This window comes from Lissotriton vulgaris, unplaced genomic scaffold (genome assembly GCF_964263255.1).
Source record: "Lissotriton vulgaris unplaced genomic scaffold, aLisVul1.2 SCAFFOLD_573, whole genome shotgun sequence".
Classification (NCBI taxonomy): Eukaryota; Metazoa; Chordata; class Amphibia; order Caudata; family Salamandridae; genus Lissotriton; species Lissotriton vulgaris.
In genome coordinates this window covers 975,561-988,172 of record NW_028243596.1, presented here as the reverse complement: position 1 = coordinate 988,172, position 12,612 = coordinate 975,561, and the positions used below count along the sequence as shown (strand labels likewise).

At 45.4% G+C, this 12,612-nt stretch overlaps 1 long non-coding RNA gene across 1 annotated transcript in view; it reads right to left on the bottom strand.

Moving 5' to 3' along the window:
• Nucleotides 1-529: 529 nt before the first annotated feature.
• LOC147668297 (uncharacterized) overlaps nucleotides 530-12,612 on the bottom strand; it is a 698,487-nt gene continuing 686,404 nt past the window's right edge. The window contains exon 3 of the long non-coding RNA XR_015304132.1: nucleotides 530-614. This is a non-coding gene — a long non-coding RNA (uncharacterized LOC147668297). The remainder of the gene's footprint in view (nucleotides 615-12,612) is intronic.

Sequence of the window (12,612 nt, the reverse complement as noted above, 5' to 3'; positions counted from 1 at the left end):
CCGAGGATGTTCTTTCAACTATCAACGTGTTGCGAGAATGTGTTATGTGCAATAAAGGTCATAAACCCTAGTATAAGAGGCCAGGCCTCAGAGATGTGGTTAGAGCACCTCGTGACGATACTTGCTGTCTGAATTGATGTGTTCTCCTCCGGAGAGAATAAAATCCTCGTTTCCTGCCTTCCAGTCTCCAGCGCCTGCTTCTTCATTGATTAACATTGGTGGGTCATAGAGGCGATACCGCCGGGCAACATAAAAGGGTCTTTGGTTACTGGTTGTCTTTGAAACCCTTTTTAACACAGGTTCGAGTTGCCTGAAGGGATGACGATGTGGGACTATATGTGATGTGGACTGTATGTTTACGCCTCTGCACGACTGCAACCCATTGTGATATGTTTTTCTTCATTTTTTGTTTGGTCCAAAATACAAATAAAAACATTTTTAAAAAAAAGACAATGCCCGAAGGAGCTTTTTGGGAAAAACATACAATCAGCAGCTTGGAGCATTAGAAGAGATGGACTTTCAGTCCTCACCTGAGAGATAGGCAAACTGCTTCTTCAGCTGATCCTCAATATCCGCAGCACACAGGGGAAAGGCATCCTGCTGCATGATTTCATCTGAAAATTAAACCAACAAGAGGCTGTCAGAAACAAGATATCGGTCCAATCAAACAATCTCAAAATACGGCGAGTAAGTGACTAAAACACAAACGAAAAACATATGTGTGGGAGGGTCTAGGGGATAGTATTTATAGACCGACTTTACTCCATACCCCTAATCAAAGACTTGCACCAATAGAAAGAAGAAGGTCAGTCTGAACATATGACAAAAACACCAATTACTCAAAAAAATCCGTTCACCAGATGTAGAAAGCTTGCCCAATACTTGGCTAAAAAGAAGAAGTCTTCATCAGCCCACCCATTTGGCGGAAAGTCGTCATTTGGAAGACTATGAGAGGAAGGTCAAATGTAGCCAAACGTTGCTCCAAGGCTAACATTGATAGATACCTGACCTAATACTCTCAGTGATTTCAGCCACAGTAGTTGTTCAAGACATGAGACAACAGATGGAGTGCAGTGCGAGTGAGAAACAAGTGCAGTTAAAAATGACTATGAGGACAAAAAATTAGTTTATTGGGTATTGTCCAAATGCCATAGGATAAAATAGATCGCCTGACAATGTGGGACAAATTTACTGTCTCCTGGCGAATAGTGAGGTCGACATGTTTCAGCCGTATAGCTAACTAGCCCGGCTTTCTTCAGGACCTAAAAGTAGCTAAATGCTACTGCAAGGAAAGCAATCCAAACAATGTGAATGTATATAATACTAATTTACACATGAAAAGTTTGAATAGATCAGTGGTTTATTACCACCCTACCAGAAATGATTTCCATGTGTGTGTAGGTGAGAACATAGTCTTCATTCCTAAAACAAAAAAGACTCTCAGCCAGATACATGAAACTAATTTGCGATCGCAATTGCTGCGAATTAACAATTGCGATCGCAAATTGATTAAAAGCTATTCATGACATTGAAAATTTCAAAAGTACGTAATCGCTAAATAAAAATAGCGATTTCGCAAATAAAATCACAGAATCCAGAAACCTGCCCATTTGCGAATCGGAAATAGCGAGAAACCAAGCATTCTGCGAATTCATTTGCGAAGTCGCTAAATAATCGCTATTGCCATTCATGAAAAATCGCAGATTGCGAAAAACACGAAAATCGCTATTAGCGACGCGCAATTTAAGGAGAACTCAAACCAGGTGGTAACCAGCAAAAAAAAAACATTTGATTAAAGTTAACTGCATACAGGAGCTGGCCTGACCAAACACACTAAAGGACATGCAGCTGGAGACTGAGGACTCTCACAATGCCAGGACTCTACATAGTGGTCAGGCGGCGTAGGCTGCAGCGAGCAGCACAGAACAGGCGTAGGATCCAGGAGCGGATATTCCGGCAGCGGGTCACCCTTCTGGGCCAAACCAGGGAGCAAATCTATGCCAAGTACCGCCTAACTGGCCCAATGATCATTAAGCTGAGCCAGTACCTAGACCCCCTGCTGCAGCATCCAACAAGGAGAACCAATGCCGTCCCCACCCATGTACAGGTATTGTGCAGCCTGCACCTACTGGCCTCCGGAAGCTTCCAGGGGATAGTTGCTGTCGCTGGGGGCATATCCCAGCCCACCATGTCCCGCTGCCTTAATAGTTTTCTGGATGCAATGCTGACCCGGCAACACCACTACATTTCATTCCCAACCACCCAACAGGACTTAAATGACACCAAGCTGAAATTCTACAACATTGCACATTTTCCGCATGTTATTGGATGCATTGACTGTACCCATATCCACATCTGCCCACCAGCACAAATGGAATACATGTACCGCAACCGCAAGTCCTACCACTCCCTCAATATCCAGATGGTGTGCAACGCAAAGAATTATATCACGGACATAGTGGCACAATATCCGGGCAGCACACATGACTCCTTCATCTTCCGGCACAGCGGCATTCACACACGACTGGCAAGGGGAGACTTTGGCGAAGGACACCTACTGGGTATGTCCCCAAATACTACACTTTGATCATGTATCTGCGCAGAATAGGCACTCACCCTGTGCTCATTACCCGCAGGTGACAGCGCCTACGGTCTACTTGAGTACCTCCACACCCCATACCTCAACCCAGCCACACCACAGCAACGGCATTACAATGCTGCACACATACGGACAAGAAATTGCATAGAGAGGACATTTGGCCTATTGAAGAGCCGTTTCCGCATACTGCACAAGACTGGTGGGGCCATCAAATACACACCTGAGGTCTGCTGCCGCATCGTGGCCGTGTGTGCAATACTCCACAACATTGCTACCAAGCGCAGGATACCAGTTGAGATATCTGGCAGTGAGTCTGAAGGTGACAACCGGCCACCTCCACATGTACGTCATGCACGCGGAGAAGATCCTGCTGAAGGACACAGGCGCCGCAACCACATCACTACAAACTGTTTCTAGTGCACACATTCCCCTATCACAACACTGCACACATGCATGACAAATGTAATAATGACATGAGTGTGTATCAAGTTTGACCATTAATCTTTATTGTTAATTCACAATAAATTGGCCTTTAAGTATTCAATTGTCTGATGGAGAGAGTATTGCTCCATACCTCCCCATGCTGGGGTAGGGGTTTGCAGGGGTTGACTGCATGGCCTCCCTCTGAGTGTCAGAGTCCTCACGGACGGTGACGAGGAGACGCCCCAAGTCGTCTCTCCGCATCCTGAGGGATGGTGTTGGCCCTACTTGCTGATGATGGCCTGCTGCTGCAGCGACGTGCAGGCATCGGTGGCAAGGATGCGCTGCTGTTGGTTGACGCAGCCTCACTTGCGTCGTCAGCCCCCTCTGCTTCTTCATGGGCAGTGGCCTGTCTGCCGAGCACTGCTGCGGTGAGTAGGTCTAGTGACCTGGCCACATCCTGGCAACACTGCACCATCTGGGCCTGCATGGCGAGTGACCTTCGTGCCAGCTGAGATGTAGCATTACCAACTACATGATTTGACCTAGTGTAGGCCAATAGGCGGGCCAGTAGTTGGCGGTGGCGTCGATTGGTCATGTCCTGCTGGGCTACAAGCAGCTGGTTGTTTTCACGGACTGCAGCGGTCATCTGGGCTATGTGTTGGCCGTTTACCTGCATCTGTGTGAGCATCGCTGCCATGTGACGCGCCTGTGTGCGATGCACCGCCAGCATGCGGCGTTCGATGGCCAGGCCTGGATCGGGTGTTTCAAGTGCCCTGGCGGTGCCTGCTGGGCCCTGGCGCTGCTGGCGCCTCAGTGCGCTGGTGTGTGACCTGGCACCAGCTGTGTGCCTCGTCTGCCTCCCAGGCGTTGGTGGTGGAGCCTGTACCACTGCTGTGGCTGTTTGCTGGGGGGTTGGCTGCACGGCTGTGGCTGCAGGGGTAGCCCTGTCTGCACGGGGTGGTGGTGGTGTTGGTGGTGGTGGGTGCACTGCTGGTGGCTGTGATGGGCCGGGTCGTTGGGAGGACTGGCCCTCACCCTCAGTGTCTTCCTGGCTCTCTGCGATGTGCAGCGCCTCGCTGTCTGTGCTGGCTTGCTCACCTGCACCTGTAATGTGAAAGGGTGCATGATTAAAGTTATGTATCTTGCCCAGGCAATGTTGATACATGCATGCAGCCTTGCTTTCCCTGACTGGCTTTTGGATTTACTTTGCATTGAGTGCTCTGGCAGTGTTGGGCTACCTGCGGGTACATGATTACACTACAACTTCCACAATGCAATGGGGCTTTTTTTGGTGAGCATGGGCTGCATTGTTTGGGATGTCATGTTGCTAGCTCAGGAATTAAGGGCATTGTTAGAGGATTGGGTCGCAGTCGCATGGCACTTACCTTCAGGTTGTTGGCTGGGTCGAGATGAGTCCAGCTGAAGGACCCCCACGCAGGCATCTGGGTCAATGGTGTCCTCAATCAGGTCCTCCAATGGGGTGTTCGGTGTGGCTACAGGTTCCCCTCCACCGGTGGCCAGTCACTCCCCAAGCCTCTCAGCAATCCGCTCCTTAGAACGACCTCTCAGGTCGTACCAGCGCTTTTTTATGTCGTCAATGGAGCGCTGGGACACACCAACAGAATTGACCTTTGCGCTGATGTGCTGCCAGATCCTGCGCTTCTCTGCCTTTGGCACCCTCCGGGAGTCTTTTCCAAAGAGCCTGGCATGATCCTTGCAGACCCCCTCAATTAGGTGCTCCAATTCGGATTCTGAAAACTTTATTTTCCTCTTTCTCTCCTGCCCACTGCTCCCTGCTGCATCCTGGGACATCTTTGGATACTTTTTTTCTGGCTAGGGTGCTGCACAGTGTTGGTTTTGGTGCTCCTCAGTTTCCTGCTGCCACTCCCTGGCACTGTGTTCTGTTTGTGGGTGTGGTGAGCCTACTTCCTGGTTGTGATGTCATCAGTGGGCTCGAAATGCGACTTCCCGTTTTTGCGATCTCGCAGTTAGCGATATCGCAATTTGCGATATCGCAATTTCTGCTTAGGAAATTGCTGATTCTGCGATTATTTTGCGATTGCGGCAGATCACAATCGCCAATTGCGATCTATAGCGAATCGCATTTTTTTCTCGCATTTGTACATGAATTCCATTCTGCGATTCTCAAATTACGATTCGCAAATTTTCGCAATTTGCTAATCGCAGAATGGTAGCTTCATGAATATGGCTGTCTGTCATTACCGAGGTCAAACTTATCGTAGTGAACATAAAAACTTAGAGTATAGAGGTGAAAAAGTCAAAAAGTCGAGGTCTATATTTGGATCGACTATGCCAATTCATTATGTAACTTTACTAAGGCAATTATTTATTTTTAACATGTCGACCTCACTATTCGCTAGGAGACAGTAAATTTGTTCCATACTGTCAGGCGATCTATTTTATCCTATGGCATTTGGACAATACCCAATAAACTCATAGTCATTTTTAACGGCACTTGTTTATCACTCGCACTGCACTCCATCAGTTGTCTCATGTCTTGAACAACTACTGTGGCTGAAATCAATGGGAGTATTAGATCAGGTATCTATCAATGTTAGCCTTGGAGCAACGTTTGGCTACATTTGACCTTCCTCTCATAGTCTTCCAAATGACGAAGTTCCGCCAAATGGGTGGGCTGATGGAGACTTCTTCTTTTTCGCCAAGTATTGGGCAAGCTTTCTACATGTGGTGAACGGGTCTCTTTGAGTAATTGGTGTTTTTGTCATATGTAGAGACTGACCTTCTCCTACTAAAACACAAACACCACAAACTCAGTTGTCTCTTCCATTCTTCAGTGAGTTGTTACCGTTACCCAACTCATCAGTGTTATTTTGAAGCACTTTACTATACTACAACTCTGCATTACATTTACCAGGAAAAGAATGTGTGACTGGCGCACCCAGCTCCACAGCAGGCACTCAGGTGGTTGAAATTGCCCATCATCATAGCCAATTATGTAGCTCTGGGGGCTAAGGAAGCACCCATCATTCAATAAGAACCAGTGTACATGTGACAATTGTTAAGACACCATTTGTTTTCTATTTAGAAAATGCAATGGCGACCATAAATAGAGGTGTCAGTTAGTGGCAGCAATCCAATGAATGCTTTGTCTACCCTAAGTAGAGGTGGGCAAACCACTTAACTCCTTCCATGCTCATGACGAGCTCAGCTCGTCATGAGGCACAGCGGAGCTGCACTCATGACGAGCTCAGCTCGTCATGAACAATGGGGTTCATCCAGGATCAGCACAGGAGGGGAAAACCCTTAGCAGCCATGGAGTTAAAGATTAAGCGAGTCTGGAACCAGATGCTGGACTTGGGCTCAGCTCAAGGTCCGTCCTCTTGGAACCTCAAGTTCAAAATGAGAGGACCACTCATGAGGCTTTTGCCTGCCATCCTTGCTCTACTCTCGTGCAAAAAGCTAAAACACTAGCATTACCGTTTTGCCTTGTTTTTTGTTTTGTTTTATATTTTGAAAACCTAATAAAAACCCTTTGAAAAAAAATTGAGGTAATAAAGGAGAGACACATAGGTACCAATTTAGTGGCTGATTTTTACAAAGAGAAATCAGAGAACCATGCTTAACCAAACTTGGTAATCTTAGGCAAATATTTTGTTTTGCCAATCCTCCTTTTTAGGTCGAATCCTACCCTACCCTACCAGATTGACCAGCTGTCTAGCTGCAAAGACGTATTGAGGACATGCTGAAAGCTTCCCTGTGAATACATTCCATCTATTGCTCACCATCGGCTTGCCATTTTGTTACTCACATTTGCTTGCTTTAGATTGTGTGGCTTTATTTGTTTTGGCTGCCCAGCATTTCTTTGTACACATGAAGCACAGCTTTTTTACCACCAATATTCTTCTTAGAGTGCTCGCATTCTGGGAACTCTTTTTTTCTACTTTGTGAGGCACTCCCGGAGAGTACACATTTTTTAGTTGTCACATTTATGCAAGTTCATAGCAATAAACGTGCTGCATGTCTTTTAAATCTCTGCCTGTATATCAATCTTGAATGCCTATGAGGAAATGTTCTGTCTACAAGCTTGTTTATTTTGACCAGTGCTCTTTACTATTAGCACAACTTATTCTACTTCTTCAATACCACCCCATGCCACAGGTGCTGGAAGTAGGGGACTTGAGAGCCCCCCTAATAAATTTGCTGGAGTTCAGAAGTGAATGAGCAATACACAAGCCTTTAAATTTTGGTTTTATCTGTCACATTTGCTGTGCAAAGATAGAGGTCCAATGTTAGGCTCTGTCTTCCAGGGAGCTTGGTGTTTACTTTTTTTCTGACTGCAAAGTGAGAGAATTTAAGTGACAACCTTGGTCAGTGCTGGGGTTGTGAAAGGTAAGGATTTAGGCTTTTATTATTTTCTAGCACACAACAAAATGTAAATGAATTGTGCAAGTATTTCAGAATATATCAGAATTAGGAAAGCACAAATGAAGCATATTTTTCTCTAACTCAGAAGCGTGGAGGAAACAAATATTTTATATGATCAAAACAAGTCAATACACTAGGTGATGCCATTTCCACACATTATCATTTGTGTGCTGTATGGTTTCATTAGAAAATCTGTATGTCTGCAATTGTAATGGTCATTTCAATTGAAAATATGTCTGTAACAGCACTGCATTACTACATCATGCATAATCCGCTCTACACCACTACACCATGCAATACTATAATTCACTCTTTGCCACTAAAGGAAGTGACCTGATTAGGGACACCCAGGTCTCTCATGACCACCTCTCAGCCTTCCATACAAATGAAGAGTTGGTCAGACAGTAGAGAATATAAACCAAGTATATTTTATTCAGGAACACTCAAGCGGAGTCCAGTCTGACCAGCCTCCTAGGATTGCCGTAAAGGGACTGACTTCAGCAAGCATAGAGTAACATTATGTACAATTCAGAACTGATGAAGACATGCCCACCATGGAATTTATTTAGGCAGATGCAGCCCTCTGTCTCCCTCTCACTTTCCCTCTGTATTCCTCGCTCTCCCTCTGTTTACCCCAGACTCCCTCACTCTGTCTCCCTCTGTCTCCCACAGTTTCCCTCTCTCTCTGTCTCCCTCCCTCCCTCTGTCTCCCTCTATCTGTCTACCTCTATCTGTCTCCCCATCTGTTTCCCTCCCTCTGTCACCCTCCCTCTGTCACCCTCCCTTTGTCACCCTCCCTCTGTCACCCTCCTCCCTCTGTTGCCCTCCTCCCTCTGTTGCCCTCCTCCCTCTGTTGCCCTCTGTCTCCCTCCATCTCTCCCTGTCTCCCTCTCTGTCTCCCTCTCTGTCTCCCTCTCTCTCAGTCTCCCTCTCTCTCTGTCTCCCTCCCTCTCTGTCTCCCTCCCTCTCTGTCCCTCTCTGACTCCCTCTTTCTCTGTTTCCCTCTCTCTTTCCCTCTCTCTGTCTCCCCTCCCTCTGTCTCTCTTCCTCCCTCTATCTCCCTCTGTCTGTCACCCTCTGTCTGTCATCCTCTGTCACCTCACACCGCGTGTGTGGCAGCCTGGGCAGAGACAGCTTCCTGGACACACACACAGCTGCACCCCAGTACTGTGCAGGTCTTTAAAAGACCTTTACTTGTTAATGAGGCTTTGTTGTGAATCGCCCGGCCCCCATAGACAGAGTGTCTTGGAGTCCGCGCTGCTGTGGTGGTGTTTGCTGACACTCTTTCAAAGGAATGCCTCTGAATTAGCAGCAGTTATGTGCTAAGTGCCCATTATTACCGGTGTCATCCCACGACACACCCACCATTTGCAGGAGACACAGTATTGTGTCGGGGCACACAGTTTGGAAAGCTCTTCTCTATTCCTTGTCACTCTACTCTACTCTGTCCCACTCTACGCCACAATACTCGACAACTCAGCACTCTACAACACTCCACTCTGTCACTCTATGCCACTCAACTCTAGAATACCTACTCCACTCTACGCTACTCCACTCCACGTCACTGTACTCCATTCCGGTCTCCAAAACTCTACTCCACTCTACACCACTTCACTTTGACACTCTACTCCATGACAATCCCCCCACTCCTTTCTACAGCCCTCTATGTCAGTCTGCTATATGACACTGCATGAAACTCTACTCCACGACACCCCATGCTAGTCTATGCCACTCCACCCTACACTACTCCACTACACAACAGTCCACTCCACACCACTCTACGCCACTTTATGCCACTCCACAACACTCCGCTCTATGCCACTCTACTCAGCACCACTCAATTTCACAACACTGTACACCACTCCACATTATGATAGTCCACCCCATTCCACTCTACAACAATCTACACAACTCCACTCTCTGACACTCTACACCACTACACTTTATGCCACTCCACTCTATGACACTCTGCCACTCCACTCTACATCACTCAACTCCACATCACTCTACGTCCCTTCACTCCACTATCCTCTATGTCACTAACATTTAGCCATGCTGAACAGCAGCCACGCTAGTGTAAAACATAATTAAAACATATTTTATCGTCTCTAACTAAAAGTGTGGTCCCTTAACTATATAGCCATTATATTCTTGTTGCACAGTTTTGGTTTTAGAAATAGATTTCTGGGAGACTGTGTGAAAGGATGCACCACACTGTCAATTTCACAAAGGCTCATTATTTCGAAACTAAAGCCCTTCAATTAAACTTTTGGTCCCAAAATGTAAACAGTAACACCAGGGGTGCTGCTAGACCTGAACTTCAGTTTCGGGGGTAGGAGGTTGGGTGCTAACAGGTCAACTTGTGTGGCTAACACTTCAAACAATGGGGGGCTATGCTTAGAACCAATGCAATAAAATAGAGTCATCGGTTTTGCTTTTTACACATAATAGTCAAACCCGATACGATTACTTCAAACCGGTTTTAACGAATTTTGGCAATGTGTTAGGCTGCTGACAGATCTTTAATAAGGGGAAAGAGTGATTTTACAACTACAAATCAGCTTCTACAGACTTCAATACAAAGCTCTTTAGAACTCGTTTTCACAAAGTGAGTCCAAACAATAACCATTGTCATACTTCTGCAAAAATTATTTCTGTGAAATGGCAATGAGCTCATGAAACAGATGTAATTTTATCTTCAGCAAAACGGTCTGCCTGGCTGTTGACTTATGACCAAAGATATCTCATTGGGGCATTGTTTGAGGCGGCACACTAGACAATTCGAATTGTTTTAAATTTTACAATAACAGTTCCCATACTTTTAGTTAAAAGATATTTCCAGAATGTTTAACGCAGACTATGAGTGCCTCTGGTTGAAACGGAAGGGCAGGGGTCTCCTCGCTAGGGTGTCTACTACCTGAAAGAAATGTTCATGAATGCAATTGGTTAATCAGCAAATGTAAAGACAGCAGTTTATGGCTTTCATTGATGGAGTCCTTTGAGGTTTCATGGTGACTAAAATGTATTCTTTTTGACCGCATAATAGTAGATGGTACTAGTACTATGTTAGAATATCTTATTATGTGTCAGGAAGGTACTTTGCGTAGACTAGTGTGCGCCAGTGCCTGTCGAGCGGTTCAACTGTGTACACAATGCTTGCCCCTGAACTGCTGTGAGCATAATGACTTCCTACCAGTATAGAACTCTTGCCAAAAACATATGTAGCATGGTCACTTTGCTCATCAGCTACTGTGCCACAGAATAATTGCTTTTGGGTTACTGTGCACAGGCCCCCTGCCTACGATGCCTGCCCTTGAGATACCAGGCACACATGCCTGTGCGTCAGTCAGTGCGTCAGAGAATGTTTACCTATCATTTACTCTAACTCCTACCATGCTTCCAAATCAAATTCAAATATGCATGCATTTCTTACAAACTGTTACACCCAAAGTTCGTGCACACAGCACCAACAAACGGGCAGCATGGGCAACCACAAACTAACACGCACCATCAGAGCCATACCACTATCCATTCCAAGCGACAAACTGACACGCTGAAGGAGGGCCTTCTGAAGAACAGTGGTTGCTCTCAGCCCACATCCAGACCATGACCAACCTTCTATCTGCTTTGTGAACGAAACAGGGGGCATCTGTTTAAACCGACATCTTGCACCACCCAGTCACTCACATCTCCACGACCATGACTGCGAGTACCATGGACTGCTGGCTTTAGCTTTCAGCTGCCACACTCTGCACTGCCCGTACACCTCCAGAGCACCATAACCTCATTCTGCTGCCTTCTTCTCTGCCTAATGCGTTCACCGTTCACAAGCTGGGTGGTGCTACATAGTTACTGAACGTAGTAAAAACAATTAAAAACAAATTAACCTAAAGCACTTTAGTACAATACAACCGACAGAACTATGTGATACAATTGCTTGCAACATAAAACTCTGTTTTCTACCGTCCAGTGAGTAAACCTGTTTGATGAATGCTAATGGATTGTTATACCATGAGATTCCCAGGTTAAATTACAGAGAGAAGGCCAGCACAGGTAATACGAAGACACGTCAAATGAATGCTGCAGAGTGTGTAGTTGTCTACCAACAGCATAAATATGGATGACAATTCACGTACTATGGAGTCACATGATTATGATGTGTCCATGGCCTATAAAGAAATCAGGATGCAGCATTTTAGGCTTACCTCGTGATTTATCTGTATGACATGTTTACTTCTGAACCAGAATATTATTACGTTTGGCTCCCTAGAACTAAATTACTGGTAACTTAGGCCTAACTACAAGCCTTATGCCATTTGTGGATTTTAATGTGGTATGTATTCATTAGGCTTCGACAGAGGGCATTACTTGTGGACCAAGAATTTTGAAACGACTTAGTCCCATCCATAACCTCAAAAAATTATGTCAGAGCCCCGATTGGAGAGGAAAGCACATGAACAGAAAGGAACGCCTAATTCCTATGACATATCAATCGACCTCACACAACTATCCCAAAAACACGTTAAATGAGAGATGCTAAACTACAGAGACAACTTTGCAAACATAGCTCTCTAAAAAGGCATAGTGATTTGGTGTTCACAAGCCCAAACCACATAGTACATCATTTATTTCAACTCACATCTGTTTTTATAATAAATCAGTAGACCTAAAACATTTTGGGACAATCGGATGAACACAGAATCACAGCGAACAGGTAAACAAATACGTCCAAGTATAGCTGGTGGTGATGGGAAGTGTGGGCAGCGAAGCTTAGCTATGGGTTTAGGTCGCAACCTGGCCCTTCCACGGTTGCGCAATATTTGTTGGAGAAAAATCAAGCACTCCACTCATCACCCTCTAAAGACAGGTACAACACTATTAACTATGTGAAGATGAAATCAACTGTATGCAAGTTCTCTATAGAGGAAGTAAAGTGGAGTGCCAACACTAAACAAGACTTCATGAATAATTTAAATATTGGTATATGTCTTGGCCTTTTTCAACAATTGTACAACTTCATAATGTATCATTTTTATTAATGTTCTCATCAGGCCAGCTCTCTACAGATCTTAGAGCACATTTTCCAGGTGCTAAACTGTTTTCCAGTTATAAGATGTGTGATAGGTCTACTTCTGTAGCATTACACACCATGTAAAATGCACTCTTCTGTAGTAATGCCACTT